The sequence below is a fragment of the Canis aureus genome, chromosome 4 (genome assembly GCF_053574225.1).
Source record: "Canis aureus isolate CA01 chromosome 4, VMU_Caureus_v.1.0, whole genome shotgun sequence".
Lineage (NCBI taxonomy): Eukaryota > Metazoa > Chordata > Mammalia > Carnivora > Canidae > Canis > Canis aureus.
The window spans coordinates 27,857,870-27,878,139 of NC_135614.1; the positions used below are offsets into that span (position 1 = coordinate 27,857,870).

The 20,270-nt window shown below is 45.5% G+C and overlaps 1 protein-coding gene and 1 long non-coding RNA gene across 14 annotated transcripts in view; both read left to right on the forward strand.

Moving 5' to 3' along the window:
- LOC144312407 (uncharacterized) overlaps positions 1-12,540 on the forward strand; it is a 161,362-nt gene extending 148,822 nt beyond the window's left edge. Inside the window, exons 1-4 of one of the 2 annotated variants that reach the window (XR_013377867.1) lie at positions 3,769-6,260; positions 11,049-11,261; positions 11,521-11,660; positions 12,208-12,540. This is a non-coding gene — a long non-coding RNA (uncharacterized LOC144312407). Of the gene's footprint in view, positions 1-3,768; positions 6,261-11,048; positions 11,262-11,520; positions 11,661-12,207 lie in introns of those variants that run through there. The other variant, XR_013377866.1, reaches the window with a different exon arrangement.
- The window catches only part of LRMDA (leucine rich melanocyte differentiation associated), a 1,018,367-nt gene that overhangs the window by 445,244 nt on the left and 552,853 nt on the right, over positions 1-20,270 (forward strand). The gene's annotated exons all lie outside the window — the stretch shown is intronic.

Genomic DNA, 20,270 nt, shown 5'->3' on the forward strand with positions numbered 1-20,270 from the left:
CATCTGGCCAGCCCCATGAAACTCTGCCAGAGGACAGTTCTTCCCAGGCAAAGCACAACTCATACACTGCCTCTGGGTTACCCTGTCTCTTGATAGGAGCAAGGCACTGTGTGGGATTTTCTTTTCCTAGTATAGTATCGAAACCTGGTTGGTTGGTTGACTAGAACAATCTGGCACAAACAATCACTCTCAGTATATCCTTGCCATTGAACAACATTTCTTGGAAAGGATGTGCATTAATCTTGAGTGTGTGCTGGCTGCTGCAACTCATCATAAAGATGAATGACTGATGGGTGACCTATGTCTGGTGTCCTAGGAGGGCGGATAACTTGGAGATGCAGAAACATCTGTTCTGCTCTGAAATTGGCAAGACAAGCTGGCTTGTCCCTCCCTTCCCTGATGCTATTGCATGAGCTTACATTATTTCTCTTTGTCTGAGTCTTTGGCTAGGTTTGGTGAAGGCGGGGCCGCGAGGCCGTTCTCGGTGCACCCAGTGTGACATGGTATGGTCACGAGGAAGCTAGGGGATGGGTTGCGTGCGGGCCACTGGACACCTCTCATATATCCTCCGTTCCAGTTCCTGCCACGGGCAGTACCACCTGGGAGGGTGAGGTGCCAAAATCTGCATGGAAGCTGGAAACGCATGGAGTTTCCCAAAGTCCTGTGGTAGCCCTGGGCTGTTCCTCTGGGTATAGGTGCATTTTCTCAAGAGGCTATTTAACTCCTTATGTCTTCATTACTGTCCTCATTGCTAAATCTCACAGGGCAGGGTTGGTTTATAATGCTTGCATGAATTAGATAGCATTCGTGAAATAGAGAACAGCTAATAAGATGGGAATTCAATTTATTTGGCATGGTCTCATTTGGGAGGTGGGATGGTGTGTTAAATCACTCAGTGTTCTTCAGCTAGCGTGCATGATTTGAGTCCTTATCTTGAGGTTAGGCACTGCGGCCCATAGAAAATAAAATGTGGCCCCTGCCTCCAAAGAGCGTAAAAATGATTTCCTTTCTGTGAGTGTTTCCTGAGTGCCTGCAGCATGCCCAGGATCCTGCTGGGTGCCCGAGACTGCAGAGGTCCATGCCCCTTGCAGCAGAAGCTGTGGGCAGCCTCCCCTGCCCCCTCAGTGTTACACCTTCTGTGCACCCCTGCCCAGTACCAGCCACAAGCTCCCACAGCTCTTAGACTTGCAAGCTTTCTCTGGCTGCTAGAACTTTATAATTATTTTTATTTTTAATTTTTTGCTTGTGGCAGGGCAGACTGAAAATGCCAGAGAATTAGTGACCCTCAGGTACAGCATCCCCAGCACCAGTGACTGATGGGTGTTTGGTGGGTAAAGGCCCCATCTTCCTCAGTTGGGGTAGCTCTGAGGGATGTTTTATTCTGTCTCCTAGCATTCCCCGGCTGCAGTGAGGTCCAGTTGCCTGCGGTGGTAAGGTACCTGGTAAGGTACCATGCACTGTTACTCGCTTCTTTCCCTTCCCTGTCTCACTTGCTCACTCTCCCCACTCCTGGGGTCACTTGCCCCAAAATACTTTGACTTGAATGCTCATCTCAGCATCTGCTTCTGGGGGGATCTCAGAAGTCCTTCATGGTCTGCACTGCCTTTGATAGAAGTCAGCCTCTGATGAAGGCTATCGAGGACATGCAAAGTGCCGAGGTCAAATAGGAGGCGGAGGGGTTCAGTGCACATAAGAGAATCTGGGGAGACTCCTTAGAAGAGGTTACATCTGGATTAGGCTTTTATGGAATGGGTAGGGTTGTCGTTAGGAAGCTATGAAAGGGGAGGTCACCGCAGGCTGACAGCCTCTATAGAGGCCCAGAGGTGGGAAAGAATATGAGACGTGTTGGAAAATGGTGAGTATCTGGTGTGGCCGTGGTTCAGGTACAAGGGGGTTGGCTGGGGAATGTAAAGGGAGGTTCCTGGGGGTCCAGTTACTGAGGGTTCAAATGTGAGGCCTGGCATTCGAACCTGAGACGTGCACCCTACTTTGTGGGCACTGGTGAGTCTTGCAGTTATCCTCGCAGTGAGGGGGGAGTTTTCATCTTTAGGATCAAGGCGCAGGAATAACATCTATGAGAAATGGAAACTCGGTGAGTATGAGGCTACTGTGTGGCCCCTCAATGCTAGAGAATTTCAGACTAAGGAGAGAAAAGCGTTAGCAACCCAGGAGGTATCAGGGAATGGGTGAGAGTGGAGCTGAGTCCATTCACTCATTGAATCCCAGCCAGCATGTACGAAAGGCCCAGGGGCAGGAGCCTAAGTTACTTTTTCCCTTCTGCTTTCCAAAAGAAACTTAAACATTTTTTATGGTCCCCTGAAGTCTCACGGGCTCTAGGGAGTGTATGTCTCATGCTTGATGGAGAAGTCAGCCCTGCTTGGCATGAGGGGAGCACCATCATTCTACCTACTTCTCTGAGGCTAAGTTCTTGCAACTCTGCTCCTACAAGGTGTAGAATTTCAGCATTAGGAGGAGGTTGACCTCAGCATTCATCCTCTAGAGGCAGAGACTTGAGGCCCTGGGCAGAAGGGCCGTTCCAGGTAGACCGGGGGGTTCCAGCCAGGAAGCCCCCGAGGAGAGTAGCAGGTGGAAAAGCGTCCCGGGGCCCAAAGGGTTATGTCTGGCTTTTTGTCTGTTGGGGTCTAGTAAGCAGGCTTGTATTGGCTTGTTTTCCCTCCAGAGTCCTTCGTGAACTTATCCTCCCAAAGACTTACCCCTCCTCCCAGCCGTGCAGGCTCCTCTGCCTTCCCTTTGGCTCCACCACCCCTCCTGCGCATTTGCAGGGACTCATCTGTCCATTGCCAGAGAAATGCCCTCCTGCCTTTCTGTGTCTTTAAAAACGACGACAAAGGAGAAGAGGCTTACTAAATAAAGTGATCGCATCGGAAAAAGGCTGGCGAAAAGAAACCACAGTGAAAGGAAGGCCCATGGTTTGGGGATTTTTTTTTTTTTTTTTTTTTGCTCCTTTTCAAAAATAGTCAAAACACATGCAACACATACTTGTGAAAGGATCAAAAAGGGAGAGAAAATTGCAGCTGGCAGTTGTTTGCTCCCCTGTTATTTGGTTGCCCCTTAGCTTCCAGCTGTTGAAATGGTGAGCTGATGATAATGTGTGTTTCGCCTCTCCTGTTGGTGTTGCTGTGTTTTTATTCCACGTTTAAAAGTGAGCTTGTGACTTCATGAATCCCATGTGCTGGGACAGCTGAGCTGTGGCTTTTTCTATTCGTGTGATTTGCATCATAAGGATGCACTTGTACTGCCACCGAAGTGCCTAAAATTATGATTTTGGTGAGCAAGGGACTATTTTAACACATGCAATTTTTGGTTCTTCTTCCAAAAGTTTGGAGGCATGATTCGGTGCGCGAATGCTCTCTCTGAGTCTCTGAGCCCCACTTTCTGGTGAGAAAGAAGATTCGTTATTTCCCTTTCGTGAATTCAAAATTGTGATTGGCGAGTCTTAGGATGTCACCTGGGGTAAGATCTCCCAGTTAGCTAACCTCTCTTGTGTCCTTCTCAAAGGATCTTTCTTTGTAAACTGGGTTGGTTTGTAATTGTGTGTTTGACACCTTACTTACAGATAACTTACACAGTAGATGAGGAGTCTGCTAATTAATTAGTGTTAGTGTCATTCAGATATATCAGTACAGGTTTGGGAACATGGGGCAACATCACCTCTTGTGACTGTGGCCCAGTGCAGAGGTCAAGGTCTATATGGTGCAATTTAATTGCAAAAAAAAAAAAAAAAAAAAAAAAAATCCTCAAAATACATCTTTCCCCTCCCCACTCCCCCCACAACACATGCACACATGCACACTGCCCTTTTCAAAAAACAAGTTGTCATCTGTCTGGGTTAAGTTAGTATGTCATTCCTGGCTACAAATACCATAGCTTTGTATTATGGAGTCAAGGAAGTTTAAAGCTGACCAGGGACCTTGCCAATTCTCTTATCTAACCTTTTTTATTTGACAATCGATAGGACTGAGGTTCAGAGAGCCTCAGTGACTTGCCCATGATCACAACTTGCAAGACAACCTGGGCTGAACTCTGTTTTAGTGTCCAAGTTTGATGTCATTCCTAGACTGAACTATACTGCTCTACCCAGATTTAGAAGGGACCGAGTGGCTGGTATTATAGAGATGAGTAGACATGGTCAACTCAGGATGTTATCTCTCATCTAGTCCTGCAGGGGTAGAGATAGGACTACAAGTAGCTAGATTACCAGGCCAGGGAGTAGGTATCATGGAAGTGACCACACTTGCTATGGACTTCATGAGGGAGCAGTCCCTCTTTCTATTAATGGGTAATGGAAAAGGCTTCTTGGAGGACACAATATTTGAAGTGGGTCTGGAAGTCGACAGGGCTTTTATAGGCACTGGAGTAGACCTTATTTGATCGGTATTAATCATGTCCCTGAGCACAGAAATCCATAGAAGAGTTGGAAGGACCTGGTGGTTGTCATAGTCTGTTTTTTCCTCATCTTGATGATTGGCTCTGGGGGTGCCAGGAATGGGCATGAGGAGCTCCAGGCCTGTCTATGTGCATGAGCACTGACCACCATGGCCCATAAGGTGCCCCTGCAGGATGCTGACCCTGCAAGTACCAAGCACCAAGGTAGTTAGGCAGTGGGTGTGGGCAGGATGGTCATTGCCTGGCAACAGAGAGAGATATGGCTCTTGCTATCTGGGACACCCTTGGAGCTTTGGGCTGGCAGGCTGGAGACAACCCCTACCTGGGTGGGAATGCTGCTTCCCAGGGCTTCATCCCAAGAGGTCACCTCGTCTCCAAAGGTACAGCCTTCTGCCCTTTGAATGGAGTTGGAGTTGCCCTCAGGAACATCACAAGTGACTTACGAAAACTGCCCCCACCCTTCCAGGGGCTTCCTGGCATGCATCCCTTAGTCTGCCCTGCTTTTCTGAATCTTTAAAATAAGTTTTCATTAATTTTAGCTTACAGCGAAGGGAAGTAACCCGTGGCTTATAAATAATGGCAACAGTTTTATGGAAACACCTAAAAATCACCAGGGGCACATAATAAGAAAGTTCTCCATCTCCAGGTGCGAAAACACATCGCTGATTACTTGTTGAGCAAGACCCTGTCAGCTTTTTTATTACAATACATTATTGGGTAATAGTTTTAAAATTATTTATAGAAAGAAATCGAGCTGCGTGGAGAATTCCATCATTTAATATGTTGTCTGTGAATCTCATTAGCCTTTGTAGCCTAGGGGTTAGGAAGGAGAACAGAGTTGGCTCTATTTTGAAGATGGAGCACTATATACACTTTTTGTCAGGGGGCTTGTTGACCTTATGTCAAGTTGCTTCTTTGCGAGTCTCTCTGTGTTACAACTCTGGTTTCCATGGTATTTACATAAACCTAGCAACAGTTTGCCGTGTAGAAGTGGTGGCAGGGCCTACGGTCTCCTCTGCCAAGGAGTAGGAGCAGAATCGAATGCTGGCCCTGCAGGCCATCAATAGGGAACAGCGCTCGTGGGTAAGTTGTGCAGTATGTGAGGACGGTGGTGGTGGTGGTGGGGGGGGGTACAGAGGCGACGTCACCTGGACATCTTGTAGCCTCTCCCTTGTCTCCAGGTGACAGAGGCTGTTGCAGTGTTCTGTGTCCACGAGATCTGTCCTGTGAGTTCTCCCGTCCAGCAGCACATCAAGCTGCGTGGATGTCACCAGTGGCGGGCATGCTGGCCCCAGTGTAGCCCTGGCCATGTTCTTTGGGGTCTTGGCAGAAGCCCATCCTGGGAGTGCTTCACTCTACGCAACACACCTCTAGGTTTTCCATGGTCTCTGCTAGCCACTGACTGCACGGCTGGCTGGCCAGCAGGCCCAGGGCTGAGCTCTGAGAAGGATGTACCCCAAATGCCCCTTCTAACTGGAGAACTAGCTTCCTGCATCTGGGGATGTTAGTGCAGTCAACATCAAGGCTGTGCCTGGAATCTTGGGAGGAAAATTAATATCAATTAATAGATCATTATCTAATGTGCTCTCTTTAGCCAGCCCTGCACCAGGTAGGAAGAAAATCCACAGCCTTGGAGGCAACTAGAACTGAGGTCGGACGCTGGCCTCAGAATGGCACGTTTCATCCTTCGTACCTTACAACAGGGAAGAAAACTGAAAGAAAAAAATGAAATCAAAGGGGATTCACTGGGAGCAAACACAACAGAAAGGAGGAAAGACCTGGCTTTGAACACAGTAACCTTGGGCAAATAAAACCTTTGTAAGCCTCAGTTTCTCAGTAAAGTGAGACTAGAGGTATGTACCTTCTGGGTTTCGGTAAGGATAAAATGAGTTAAGGAAATACAGCATTTAGAGCTGTGTGTGGCCTCTGGGTGCTGTTGGATAAATATTAAGGCCCATGAGGTCTAGTAAGTGGAAGCGCTGGGATTCAAACCAGGCAGTCTGATTACGAACTGTTGCCTTAACTATCATGCTATGATGCTTCCTAAACCCTTGTGGAGCAGATGTGTTGAGCGGGGCAGTGCACAAAGGGTAGCATCATACCAGGCAGAGAGGAGGGGCTTTGATCTTGGGGGATGGCCATATAGTGCAGCTGAGTAGGAATGTGGGGGCCTTCCTGGGGACCTGCCCCATTCTTGGTTTGGTTCACCCGTTCACTTTACAGACCTTGATCAGAGATCAGACGCCTGTCATACCTGAACCCAGGCACTGTGCATGAAGGGAACAGTCACTGGTAAGATGGTCCGTCCCTCGAATAGGAGGTGGGAGAGGACAGTGAAGCCTGTGACATATTCGATATGGAACATGAATCCTGCAGAGTGAAAAGAGGAAATAAGAACTTTCTGAGTGTTAGGCATGCTTCTACATGCTTGACATATCTTAACTCACTTAGTCTTCATGGTGACCCTAGAAAGCCGACACGGTATTATGTCCATTTTGAGACGAGGGACTGAGGTCCAGAGGGAAGCTTGGTAAGTTGCCTGAGGTTATAGAGCTAATAAGGGACAGAGCTAGAATGCCAACCTGGACAACATGGCCTGGATTCCTGCTCCTAAGCCTTCACTCTGCACAGCCTTGTATGGGGCCTTTCGTCGACAGTCCTAAAGCCAAAATGAAAGTCTAGCTTTGATTTGCTAAGGAACAGAAGGACAGTATAGGCTCAGGATATGTTTACCTTGCAGGTCTGTGTTTACCTCTTGGCACCATTTGGACAATCTTTTAGCAGTGTAGGTAGTTTCCTCTGTTGGTTCTGCACAGTTTAGCCCACTTATCATTCCTAGATGCATAAATACTCCCGTACGAGGGAGTGATCGTAGGTTTTTAGATGCATGGAATCTCAGTTAGGCAGTCTTTGGAGCTCATCTCATGAATACTCAAGGCTATACTCACCAAAAGAAGCTTTTTTGGAATTTTAACACATTCTATAAAAATTTTTGCTACATTTATAAGGCTGTAGCTTCTGTGGAGGTATCTGTTTGATCGGATATGTTTCCTCTCTCGGGATTTGTCACCTGGAGAAGATCTGGAGGCAGTCCTGGGGGTCTGGAGAAATGTTCTCATTTGCTGTGGGTCCCTGCTATGTCCAAGTAGACAGGATGCTAAAAACTTGATTTTCAAAGATGCATTGTCCCTGAATTATTAATAATTATCTCTCCCTTCTCCGCCCCTCCCCCCCGCTCTTCTCCGTCTCTCTTTGTGAACATCATCATCATGACAAAAACCCTTGAGTTGACCTTAGTCTGGTTTGTTAGTTTTCTTCTGCTGGAATCTGAACACTCAGCCAGATTCTCGTCATGGATGGTGTTCGGGGGCACTTGCCTCCTCCTTCTCAGGCTTTTCCACATCCCCAGCCCTGGTGAATGCAAGAATCTAAGAGCTTGACAACAGGTCAATGCTGTAATCTCTCCTCTCCAAGTTTCTCCATGCACTTTACAGGTGAAGAGGCCAATGTGTGGAGAGGAAAGTTCTTAAGAAGAGTCCTTTAGCTGGTTATGGCAGGGCTGAGTCCGGGAACTGTATTTTCTTCTCCTTCATAGTACCACATCCTAGATCCTCCTCTATTTTGGGCACAAAGATCTTCTATCACGTTCTCAAAAATGTCAAAAGAAAGAAAAGAAAAATGAAGCATGGCTCAGACTGGGTCTCATGGTACCAGTCATGAGAGGTGTCCATGACTTGCTGGGTCCCCAGGAAGTGCCTCTCCCTCACTGTGTGTGCAGCTGTGTGCACTTGCAGCTGAGGCTACCCCCTGCAGAGCGGGTGTGAGGGTGGGCGGCTGGCCCATCTCGCTACACTAGAGTGATTTCCTAGAGAGAGGGGAATGGGTTTTGTGTGTGGTCTGTCTAATGCCTCTCACATCCAATAACTTTAAAACCAATCAAATTAATAATGTAGGGAGAAGCAAATGGAGTCACTCCTTAGATATTTAAACAGGAATATTGCTGCCACTTACATGTAAATCTTTAATAGGATATGAGATTTGGCAGTAAACAACAACAAAAAACAATAAATAAACAAAAATGCCAAGTGGCTGGAGGCCTGGTTGTTTTGCTCTATTTTAGGTTCAATCATACCTGCCTGATGTTAGCTTCCTCAAATAGATGTATTTATTGAGGTCCTACTTCATACTGGGTGGTGTGTTTTCGAGACTAGATCATAAAGTAGAGCAACATACGGTCTTTACTCCCAGAGGATGTCCACTCTGGTGGTAGGAAGATGAATCCAAATACATATCAGGCTGTGCCAAACGTCAGCCTGGTTCTCTATGTACTCTCTGCTCCAGCCATGCAGGGGAGGAATGGATGACGTGTAGGGCTAATTCCCCTCCAAAGTTTATGCCATGAAATATTTTCACTTGGATGTAGTGTGTGGGGCTGAATCTCTCTTCTGTAGGAGTCAGTCCGGAGAACTTTCAGAGGAGTCATTGAAGACCTCTAACCAACATAGGAAAGAGCTGTGGGTTTGTGTGTAGGGTGGGGGGTGCCCACACCCCGGCACGAATGCTTCTGTCTTTTAGGTCCTGCGGGGACTTCCTGCAGTAAGAGCGAGGCTCCTCCAAAGTTACTTTTAAACCAAACCAAAGCACGTTTTATTTTCAGGATCTAAAATTTCAAGAGGAAGTTTTCCTACAACTCTGTTTATATATCCCCTTCCTCCTTCGGATCCTTCCTGACCAGGCATTTAATATTTGATAAGCTTCCTATTCCATTGCCTCACCCCCAGTTTCTGTCATCCAGACTTATTAATGTGTCTCAGAAGTAAACTCCTTCATCCTCCAATTGTTCTTCCCACTCCTACCCTCCCACCCCCACCTTTCTCTCCATCGACCTCCCTTTTACTTTTTATCTCTCTTTTCTGGTTCCTCTGCTGTGGTGAGTAAGAAGAACCAAATGTGACACTAGAACAGGTCTTTATTCCCAGTTGGTGTCTGTGTCCTGTGCATCTAGGAGGCCAGACTTCCCAACAGTTGGGGTGGGAGTAGGGGTGAATCATGGCGTCCGCCTTCGTTCCTTCCACATTCCGTTTAGCAAACTGCTTTGTAGGGCTAACTCCTCCCTTTGAGGCAGATCTCTTACTCTTCACCAAGAGGCTGCTCATGCTCTGAAGCTTTAAATGGTCACCGCCTCAACAGTCTTTTTCCTTTTTCTCAGGCCTGACCACATGGGATATGGTTTGGTTTGCCTTTCTTGATATGTCAGATTGGTTGGGATGACCCTGCTTGGTGGACACTGGGCATAAATGTGTAATGTGTTCAGATCGGGTATCTGAAGCTAGGAGAAAGGTGTGGAACTGTCCTTGCCAGAAGCCCTCTTGTCTGTTTGATTGGTTGTTACTGGCCACTGGGAAGTCGCCTCCTGCCATCTTTTTATTAGTGTGATGAAGCGTAGCCTCCTTACCCAGATTCCCATCCTTGCTTTACATTTACCCTTCGATGCAGGGTCCTGACAGTTGGGCCATCTCTTCAACTTATGTATTTAATGCCTCCTGTACTTTTCACCATGGGCACAAGTCATCGATTGTGTGACTCTTCTCCCAGAACTCAGATGAGGCCTCAGAATCTTGTTCAACAGTGGCCTGAAAGGAGCCACCAAATGACTAGATTTATCATGAGAATTAAAACCTATTTGCTCTCATTGCATCTAGCCCAGACACTCATTTTCATTTGCAGTGTAGACTTCTCGATAGGCTTTTCCTTCCCTAGTCTTGACAATTTTATTTTCTGTCTTCTGTTCTTCATCTATTATTGGTGCTGCTGAGGAGAAGGATAGTAGTGTTTAGGAAGCTCTGACAGTGTGCCAGACCATACAGGGTACTATGCACAGATTAATTCTTTCAGTCCTTATAATAACTGTGAGGAATACTTACCCTCATCTTACAGAGAGGAAAATGAGGGCCCAGAGAGGTTAAATGACTTTCCTAAGGTCACGCAGTAAGTCATTGTCTGAGCTGAACCTAAAACATGCTCTGTCCTTTTCTCCCTGCCTCAGTACCAACATCCTTAGCACCTCATTACATCTTCCATAGTCACTGAATTTTATTCTTTATCATCATGGCTTACCTAAATACTGACTGCATTGGAAAAATTAAAATTATGGTCTCCTTAATAAAATAACTTTGAAGGGGGTGTAGATGTCTGCACTGGGAATACTTTTTGTGTGTGAAACAAAAATTCAACTTGTTATAGTCAATGAAGTCAATGGTTCAGTTAATAATGCCCCTAATGGCATAATTCTGCTCAGTGCCAGTGATGGATACCTTTAAAATCAGAGACTAGATTTAATGACAAGACATGCAGAAATCAGTGCTGTCATAAATACAGCTGGGATGAGAACTCCATGGGAGAGGAAAACCCTTAGAAACCGCTTGACATATTGGTTTCAGTCTCATAAATCTCTGCTCTCCCAGCCCTTCCTGTAAATCCCCATCCATCCCAGCAGCACCCGAAGCATTTCCCCCTGTGCAGCGTGTTTGCATTTCCCCATGGCTTTTCTGTGCTCAGACATTGGCTTGTAGATCAACGCAGTTACCCATGCGCTGCTGGGGCCTGGGAGAGCTTTTTTCCTTTGTGCTTGTTCCATACAGGAGGAAAATATTTTTAAAGACCCTTTTTGAGGATGTCTTGAGACTCCAAGTACCGTGCCTTCCGAAGGGGTGACCTTCTATTTTACGAATTCTCCTCCTCTGCGCTCCTCTCTACCCCACTTGTATGGGAATAAGTCTCTCCAGAGACTCGCCGTGGCCTAGGACCAAGATGTAGGCCAAGTGGAAACACACCAAAGTGATTTAATAGAAAAGGTAATTCCTATTCAAACGGGATGGTCCCTTATTCATTTCCTCGGATTATCATCAAATTTATGTCACCAGCAAAGGAGCTTTATTGAGTTTCACAGAGATATTCCTTTTGCTCTCATTGTCGTTAGTTGGCACGCTGACATTTTCATATGTGTCTCAGCTAATGCCTCAAAATTACTCCATCTACAAATGTAACAATTGAACAGATAATTTTAATAAGATTCAGCTTGACTTCAGACTGCACTCCTTCCTTTCTTTATAGAATGCAAATTGTAACCTGTTTTTAAAGCCGTGCAATGCAGTGAACTTTAATGGGATTTGACAACATCATATTAAGCACAACAACTACGCATAATGTACCGAAAAATTGGACGTGAAATTGGAAACATAGCTGAGAACAAAGTAAATTTACATGGTTTGGTAGTTTGAATGTCTGATATCATATTCTCTCATGCAAGCCCCATAAAAAAGCAAAGGATTTAACAATGGATATCAGCAGAAAGTGCTTTTAAAGTTAAAACTGATGGATGGCTTGTCAAAAAAAATAATTGCATTGGTTGGAAAGTCGGGATGCGTGCTGAGGGGGAGAGAACAGGATATACAGAGAGGATGATGGGAAGTGACAGTGGTCTGTCAGGAAGGACTGGCTGCCCAGAGGAGTGTGAAGTCGGAGCTATAAGGTGGCAGAGTAGAACAGGCTGTCAGAGCGGGAAAGTGGCTTTAATACCCTGCAAAGCAAAGGAATCCGCCTGTCAGCTTTGCTCAGCCGTGCTGAAAGAGGAAGAGAACATGGCATAAAGTTAGAGACATTAAACAGGGTGGGGGTGCGGGGGCCTGCGCGGGGAGCACAGGCAGCCAGAGCGCAGGGGATGGGAGGCGTCTCCTGCGGGTTTCTGAATATTTTCTTTTCCATTATGATTCCTTTTTTTTTTTCTCTCTCTCTCTCAAGGGCCCCTGAATTAAATTTGAGGGGCTGAGGGTTCCATTCTGCTTTCGAGGAGAGGGTGATCTCCGTAGAGGCGCACCCTGGCCCAGCGGGTGGCTCTCTTACAAGGACACCTAGGGACGCCTCGGCGCATCTCTGCCTTCCCAGATCTACAGCCTCATCTGCTGACCTTTTCTTCCCTTCGGGTTATGCTGTCCGTCTTCCTGGGGCCGACACTGATATCAAGTCACTCTGGGACTAGCTTATCTTCTGCCAAAGCGCTTTGAGGACTTAACACTTCAGCCGTCCAACAGGATCATGATTAAAATGCAATAATCTGATGATTTTTCCATAAATATTTTTTTGCTCTATCAGCATTAGGTTTTGAATAATTTATTATTCTTCCTTAATATACTCCTGGCGATGAGGTTAATTTGGTCATCTTGCAGGGGCCTGGCTGGTAATGAACATTTTTATATCAGGCCTTGGAGTACTTCCTCTGTACACACATCACATCTTTACGATTTAATTGCCCCGGTTGCTTGAGAGCGTTGGAGTCTAGGAGGGGTTGAAATAGAGTAGTTTCTCTTATTAAAAATGTTTTGTGTCCCTGACCTTAAAAAAAAATACATATGTTCTGAGCACCGTCCAAATTCTTGAGCTGCCTGTAGCCCCGATTCAAGTTTAGATTTGCCATGGCAGTTTGGAAAGAGGGTGGCGGGACTTCTTTCCGAAGAAATGACTGGGCCAGTCGTGGGGGAAGAAGATGGTCGTAGTAGTGGCAGCAAGCAACCACTTATGTATGTACTTCTTTTGTGCCAGGCAGTAATCTAAATGTTTTACACATAACAACTTTACGAGGTAGGTTCTACTAATATTGCTCTTTTGCAAATAAGGAACCAGAGATGTTAAGTCACTTGGACGAGGTCACACAGCAAGGAGGAGGTGGGATTAGGATTCAAACTCAGCAGTGTGACAGCAGGGACTATGCTTTTAATCAGGGGGCTGCAGCTGTGTGAGCATATGGGGATGCATTTAGATGCCAGGGGGGTTCCTGTTTTATTTCTGTTTTTCTGGTGTGTCCGATGCACTCCAGGAAGGAGGTTACTGGAATCAGGCAGCAACAACAGGCAGACGAGGCCGAGCTGAGGAGGGAGGGGGTCTCTTCGCTGTGCTGTCACTAGCTTGACAAGAGGGGGGCAGGAGAGAAAAAAGACCAAAGGATGGAAGAGCTGTCCTGGCCACAAAGGCAAGCCAGCTTCCAAGCCTGAATGAAAATGCTCACCTGAAATCCTCAGTCTCGTGCTCTGAAGGCAAATCCGTACTTACACAACCACGTTCGGCTCTAGGTTGTGGTAAACCGGTTTCCAGAAGATGAGCGCCTCTGCTCTTGGCCTTCCCAATGCCTGGCTGCACATGTGAGCCAGTAGGCTGCCCTTTTGTATCCTGAATTCATCCAGTATAGTGTGACATTGCTCATTAAATGGATTAAATAGTAGGGTCGGGCCCTGGGTGTTTGTGGGCACAAGGGAGCATCTGTGATGACACCCAGTCTATGGTCCTGCTGGAGGTTACCGTGCTATGCCACCGCGCTTCATTGCCTGGTCATGTTGCCATCATCCTACTTTCCTGGGCCTGTACCTTTGCTGCAAACAAGCAGGGTGGCTTTCTATGCAGTGGGCTGTTTTCCTGCCCCAGCAGATTTTGTTGTTTTTTTTTTTTTTTTTTCCTGGGAATCTCCTGGGACCCTTCCAGAGTTCTACACAGGAAGACACACACCTCTCATTGTCTTTCTGCACCCTGCTGGATCCATTGCGGCCTGGGGTGTCTCTAAGGCACCTCCTCCAGGGCTCTGTGTTGCCCTGTGGCTGTAGCAAATCTAAATGCTGGACAGCAGCGCTGCTGGCCTCAAGTTGGATCTCTGGGGACATAATTGACATTTTGAATCAAAGAATTTCAGAGTTAGAGTGGATAGAGTTTACCCGGCCTTTTCAGGGTTCCCCTCTTGGGGGATGTCCAGGGATAGGGAACTCACTAGAATTAGGGATACTGCAAACCAGCTTGAGACAAGAAGAAAGTTTGTTCTTAAGACGAGCCTGGAACTTTCGTCCATTGGTCCTGGCTCTGACTCCTGGGGCTACACAGATCCCACGTGTGAAATGTGTAAGTCATATAATCCACTATAAAACCACGTAAGTCTTCAGCCTGCGACATGCCTGTCATCTTCCTCTGCTGCTGTTCCCTTTATGTTTGTTGGAGATCCTCATAGCTAGAGAGACCCTCAGTTGGAATTCTTCCCCTTGCTCCCCCCTTCTCTTCCCTCCCTTATCCTACTTTCTCTAAACTTACTCTCAGCAGTTTTTATGGTGCACCTACTCTTGCACCAAACTGTTTCAGATCCTTTCATTCACGTGGGACCTGAGCTCAGAATTTAAATATGAGCTCCTGACTTGAGACAAGGGGAACAAGACACGTCTGCATGGTGACACCTCAAGCTGGTGCTGCCGTTTCTGTTTTACAAATGAAGCAGATGAAGCTCAGAAAGGTTGAGTTGGACACACAGCTAGTGAACAGTGGAATAGATTTGGATTCTGGTCTTCTGACTCCAAAGCCTCAACTGTTTATTTATAGGGCATGTGCAGTGTACTGGTTCTAAGGGCAGGATCCAGAACCCAGCAGGCTTAGGTTTAAATCCTGGCTCTAACACATACCAGTGGGTGACCTTGGGCAAGTTGCTTGACCTCTCTGTTACCATCTGTGGAATGGTGATAATAATAGTACCTCCCTCATAGGGTTACTATGAAAATGAAATGAGATAATGGGTATAAAGCACCTGGCACAGCACCTGTATGTGATAACCATTCAATAAATGTTAGTTTAATATCCTCCTCCTCATCACCATTATCACTTTTTAAATTAGGTTAGGGAGAGCCAGAGCTCCGCACCCTGGGATACAGAGCCTGGAGGGCAGCCTCCTAGTTCTCGTTGGGGGCGGGTGTCAGCAGATTCACGGGGTGGGTGCAAACAGCCCTTCATACTGATGCTTTACAATTGAGGCTGGGCAGGGTCTAGGGAGGGTGGCAGTGGCTATTTTTTTGTGTGGGTTTTTTTTTTTTTTTTTTTTTTTTTACACTTTGAGAAGATTGCTGCAGTTATCTGGAAATCTATTGCTCGGGCAAAAGCAGGATTGCGTGATACAATTTAAAAGGCCGGCAGCTGCATTTCATCCTTTTCACAAGAAAATAACCCCTTACTCCAGTGAAGCTAAAAATAAAAATGGCAGTACATTTGGCAACCACGCTCCTTCCTTTATTACCTCAGCAGTATCTGAATAAAATGTCTTATTAAGCAAGATATAAGGGCAATGAAAAGGAGAGTAAGTCAAATTAGTTGACATCGAAAGCTTGGTGCATCATATACAGCGAGGGTAGTTACTGTTTAGTAAAATGGATTTAATGCTTAATATAAGTGCTGATATTTAGATGGCTATATTTTGGCAACTCAGGGGAAAGAGTGGTGGCTTTTGAGCCAGTAGATCTAGGTTTAGGTCCTGCCCTTTCACAAACGACTCATATACCACCAGGTGATTTGCTTTATCACCATGGGTCCCACATCCTCCATATGCTAAAGGACGGGTGTTTCCTGGAGCCCAGTGGCTCTGCAGCAGGATCTCAGGGTCCAGAGCCCTGAGAGCCTGGGGAGGGGGCTGATAAACAGGGCTCTGGAAACCCACCCTGTCCATAGGTTGGACAGGTACTGTACTGTCTATACCTGCCTTCCATTTGGGGGGGGGCGGGGAGTGGTCATTGGTTGAGAATTTCTTTGAAGAAAGTATTGCACTGCCAAAGAAGAGGTATCAGAACCACCAGATCAGATTATTTCCAGGAAGCCTGGCAATGCTCACTTTGGAAAGTTCTGTGATGCCCAAGGAATTGACCTAGCTTTGGAAGCAATCTGGGCCCTGTGTCAGCTCCACCACTGTCTGGGGTCATTAAAACCTGCATGCCCAGGGGGCAGGGTGGTGCCCTAGAACACAGCGTGAGGCACGTGTGACCAGGGAAGAGAAATGGTCTCAAAGCCTTTCATAAATGTGGATGGGTGCAGGGTGTGCACACGTGTGTGTGTGTGTGTGTGTGTATGTGTATGAGTGTGAGTGTGTATCTGAGCATTTTGATGCATGATATATTTGTGTGAATGAATGAGTTTGTGCATGAGACAGTAAAGCCCATATAGGAATCTGCACCTCACATGTTTTTGCAGAGAAGTTGTAAGCACGGCCATACCTGTGAGGCTTTGTGCTCTGGGTACCATCCTCGGCTGCCTTTTGTCTCATTTATGCTTGCCAATGCCATGGTGCATTAGCCTCTATCTTTCTGCTGAAGTGAGGAAACTAAGTCTTGGAGAAGCTGAGTAATTCCCCCGAGGTTATGCAGCTGATCATTTCCAGGGTAGAGGGGTCATGGAACGTCTTTGTTCATCCTGTGGCTGGGATCTGCCTCCAGCACCTCGGTGGGTTCTTTCTCCTGTGCTGAGCTGATGGCTTTCCTACCTGAGAGTGGGTTACCAGCTTAGCCACCTTCCTCAGTTCAAAGAAGTAAGTATGGCTCATTCTTTGCTGTTGAGATCTTGATGCCAGGGGCAAGAGAAAGGAAGCCCAACATCAGAGCGCCCCTCACCTCCACAGCCATCCCACTTCTGGGTGAGGAGGAGTGTGTCTCTAAAGTACTAGAAACAACTGTAGGTTCATCTTTCAGGATTCTTTGTTTTGTTCAAGTGCCCATCTTATTACTTTTAGGGATCTTGTAGTTGACGTTTACAATGGCACAGGATGACCAGGGTTTATCCCAACCACTTGTTTTTGCCAAAAATTACTAATGTACTGTTTAAAAATAGGCCAACCAGCAACAAGTACTATGCAAAACCATCCTTAGGTATTACTGAAAAGTATCTGAGTACAGTATCCACCCTGAGACCCTAGCAGATCTTGTTATCTTTTATTTATACCTTGAAGCACATTGAAGACTTTGTCAATCATTCTACTTCCTTGGATTCATATGAAGAGAAGTTTTTATTCTGAAGAAAATATCATGAGAACCCTGAGTAGATTTAGTCTCTGCTTCTGATGGTTCAAAAAGCCTAAACATAGCTAATAAGCATCTTTTTACCTGTTTTGCTTAAGACTAAGATCTTTTACAAACATCTCTCACTAGGACCATCAATCATTGTTTGGAAACTGAAATTTTATCAAGCAAAATGGGAATGGATGAAGGGCAAGCTTTTTTGCAGTGTGAAGCTTAGGCCTTTCATAAAAGTAACACTTTTGGGGATTTCTTGGTGCCTTATTTGGAGATGAAGGGAAACTGGAACCTTGCTCACTGCTGGTGGGAGAATAGGCTGATGCAGCCATTTGGAGAAATCCGGAAGTATTGACCAAATCAAACATGTGTACTCTATGACCTATTGGCCTTGCTCTTGGATTTATAGTTCAGAAAAGTTCTACAGTAAGAGGACAGGGGATGATGGTGATGACGATGTTATTGTTGGTTTCAATGATCATGACCTTTAGACTGAAGGTAATTTAGGTTGGAGTTATTGCTAATTGGCCAAGACTCATCTCAGGTATATTCTTTGTTAGCCATTTGTCAAAGTTGCAGAGACTGCTTTCATCTGAATTCCTTATCCCTGGTATATATTCTTGCAGAATACAAGGTTCATTTAGTTCATGTTACTGGAGTTTGTATTGCGAACGTAAATTGTGATTTCTTAGAAGGGAAGTAATCTTGGACAATAGAAAAATAGAACCCTGAATTCAAGATTGGAGATTGTTTAATCCAACTCAGAGGCCTAATAAAGATCCCACTTATAGTCTTCTCTATAAGTGGTCTGCTTGGATTCTCTTCATACCAAGGCATTTGCCACTTCCAGAGTTATAGCATCTCCCAAGAACAAATAATAAGGTTCTGAGGTTTTGGCACTATTAGACCAAGTAGCAGGATTTTGTCAACTGAATTCCTCAGGCATTTTTGGGGAACAGACAAGGGTAAGATGATGTAATTCTATTTCATCTAGTTCCAGTCACTGCATGGATTTGCTTGACAGCCCAAACCATCTTTTACTCTAAGTTACAAACAAGTTTAAGAACCTAAGTGCTTCTCCAGGGTGGAATCAGCTGCATCTACCCAAGAAGGTAAGATTTTCTGGATAGGTCCTGGGCATTGTGAATAAGGAGAGTGGAGCCCACTTCCAGTGTCCAAGGTTAGTCCTCTTACAGGTTCATTGGGAAGGAAAAAGGCATCTCGGTCACTGCCAAATTTGACCTTGCCAGAACTTATGAGTAACCATCTCTGTGTCTAAACTGCTATCATTAATTGAGTGGCATTTTGTATCGAGGGCCTTCAGTTTAGAATTTCTGTCTATAGCCTCATGGAGACCCAGATTTCTGGGATATCAGCTGGGGTACCAGCTAAAATGATAATGATAGTTATCGTGATTTCCCAACTGAAGATAGACTTGCCAAAATACTTTTGGGAATTTTTTAAAAAAGGTTAATTTGTTCATGAGTGAGAGATGCACAGAGACAGAGACACAGGCAGAGGGAGAAGCAGGCTCCCTGTGGGGAGCCCGATGCAGGACTTGATCCTAGGGACCTCAGGATCATGCCCTGAGCCAAAGGCAGATGGTCAACCACTGAGCCACCCAAGCATCCCACTTTTGAAAATTGATATTGTTTTTATAAGGCAAGGATCTGAATGGGAAGTAAACATGTGAAACAAGAATCTGCGTTATTACCTTCCTCTGAGCTGCTTCTTGAGGAAATTCACTTGAGAGAACACTTGTGCCTCAGTGAGACTCTTAACCAGAGAGAAGAAATTAAAAACTCTCTGGGGGCTCTTCACATCCTCCCTCATCAGCATTATTGGACCACCTGATGGGAAATCCTCCTAGGGAAATCCTGTCCGTGGAACTATCTTTGCCAGCTATGTAGCCACATTCAGGGTGTCCAGTACTTCTAGATTAAGGAGTCTGCATTCATACAGCAGGATCACCCAAAACCATTGTGTTTTACCTTGTGGCATCTGCACCTCACCACGTTGAAACTGCATTTGGCTTCAAAATCCCTGAGACCTTAGTCACACACAGACTGCCCAGCTCAACAAAACCCATGCAGTTGACTTCGTTGTTACCATGAGAAGATAGACATTCTGAACTCTCTTAATAACTAATTGTTGTCCCTGGTACCAGTAACAAGTTCCTCGGAGTTCTCTTTGCCAAGTTTGATAACTCAGTACATATATAATGTCTTTTGCTCTTTTCCTATGACTATAGCTGCATACGAGCCTGAAACACTAATTCATACTGATGCTCTTTTGCCACATGATTTTGATTTAAAGCTTTCTGATCAAAAAAATAAAAAATAAAAAAAATAAAGCTTTCTGATCTACATAACCTGACAGATTAAGCCACACAACCTACGAATGACATGTCTTGGGCTCTCCTTCCAGTTGGGTCAGTAGAAGGGTTGACTCTGGAACAGCTCAATATTCCAAGCAACCAGCCTGAGTAAAAAAAAAAAAAAAAAAAAAAAAAAATCATACCATTTATCCTTAAGGATCATCGTCACTTTATTTTGGCCATTCTATATACGATACTTTGTGAACTTCACACATTGAACAACTGACTGAAATTTACACTGAGGAGGCTAGAATGGATTATGATGATGAAGACCATTAAGGATAATATCAAGCTATTTGGCATAAGCCACCAGAAATGGTATATGTGAAGATGATTTGTGAAGTATGAAGTTAGTTGACCAGTGCCTTCATCAAGAATCAGTTTTAATTCTGTAGAAATATCGAGGCATGGATTTCTTTTCAAAATGACTCCAGATGCTCACAGATACCCTAGTTCTAGCCCTTTTAAAAATAATCACAGGTACTTTCAACACATGGCATCCCAGATGCTATCATTTTTGACAGTAGGTCTGAATTTAAGGAAGTTGTGGACAGGAACCTTATCTGAGCTGTCACCATCCTGCCTCATCACCTTCAAGCAAATGATCAGGCTAAAAGGATAGTCGGGCTACTGGG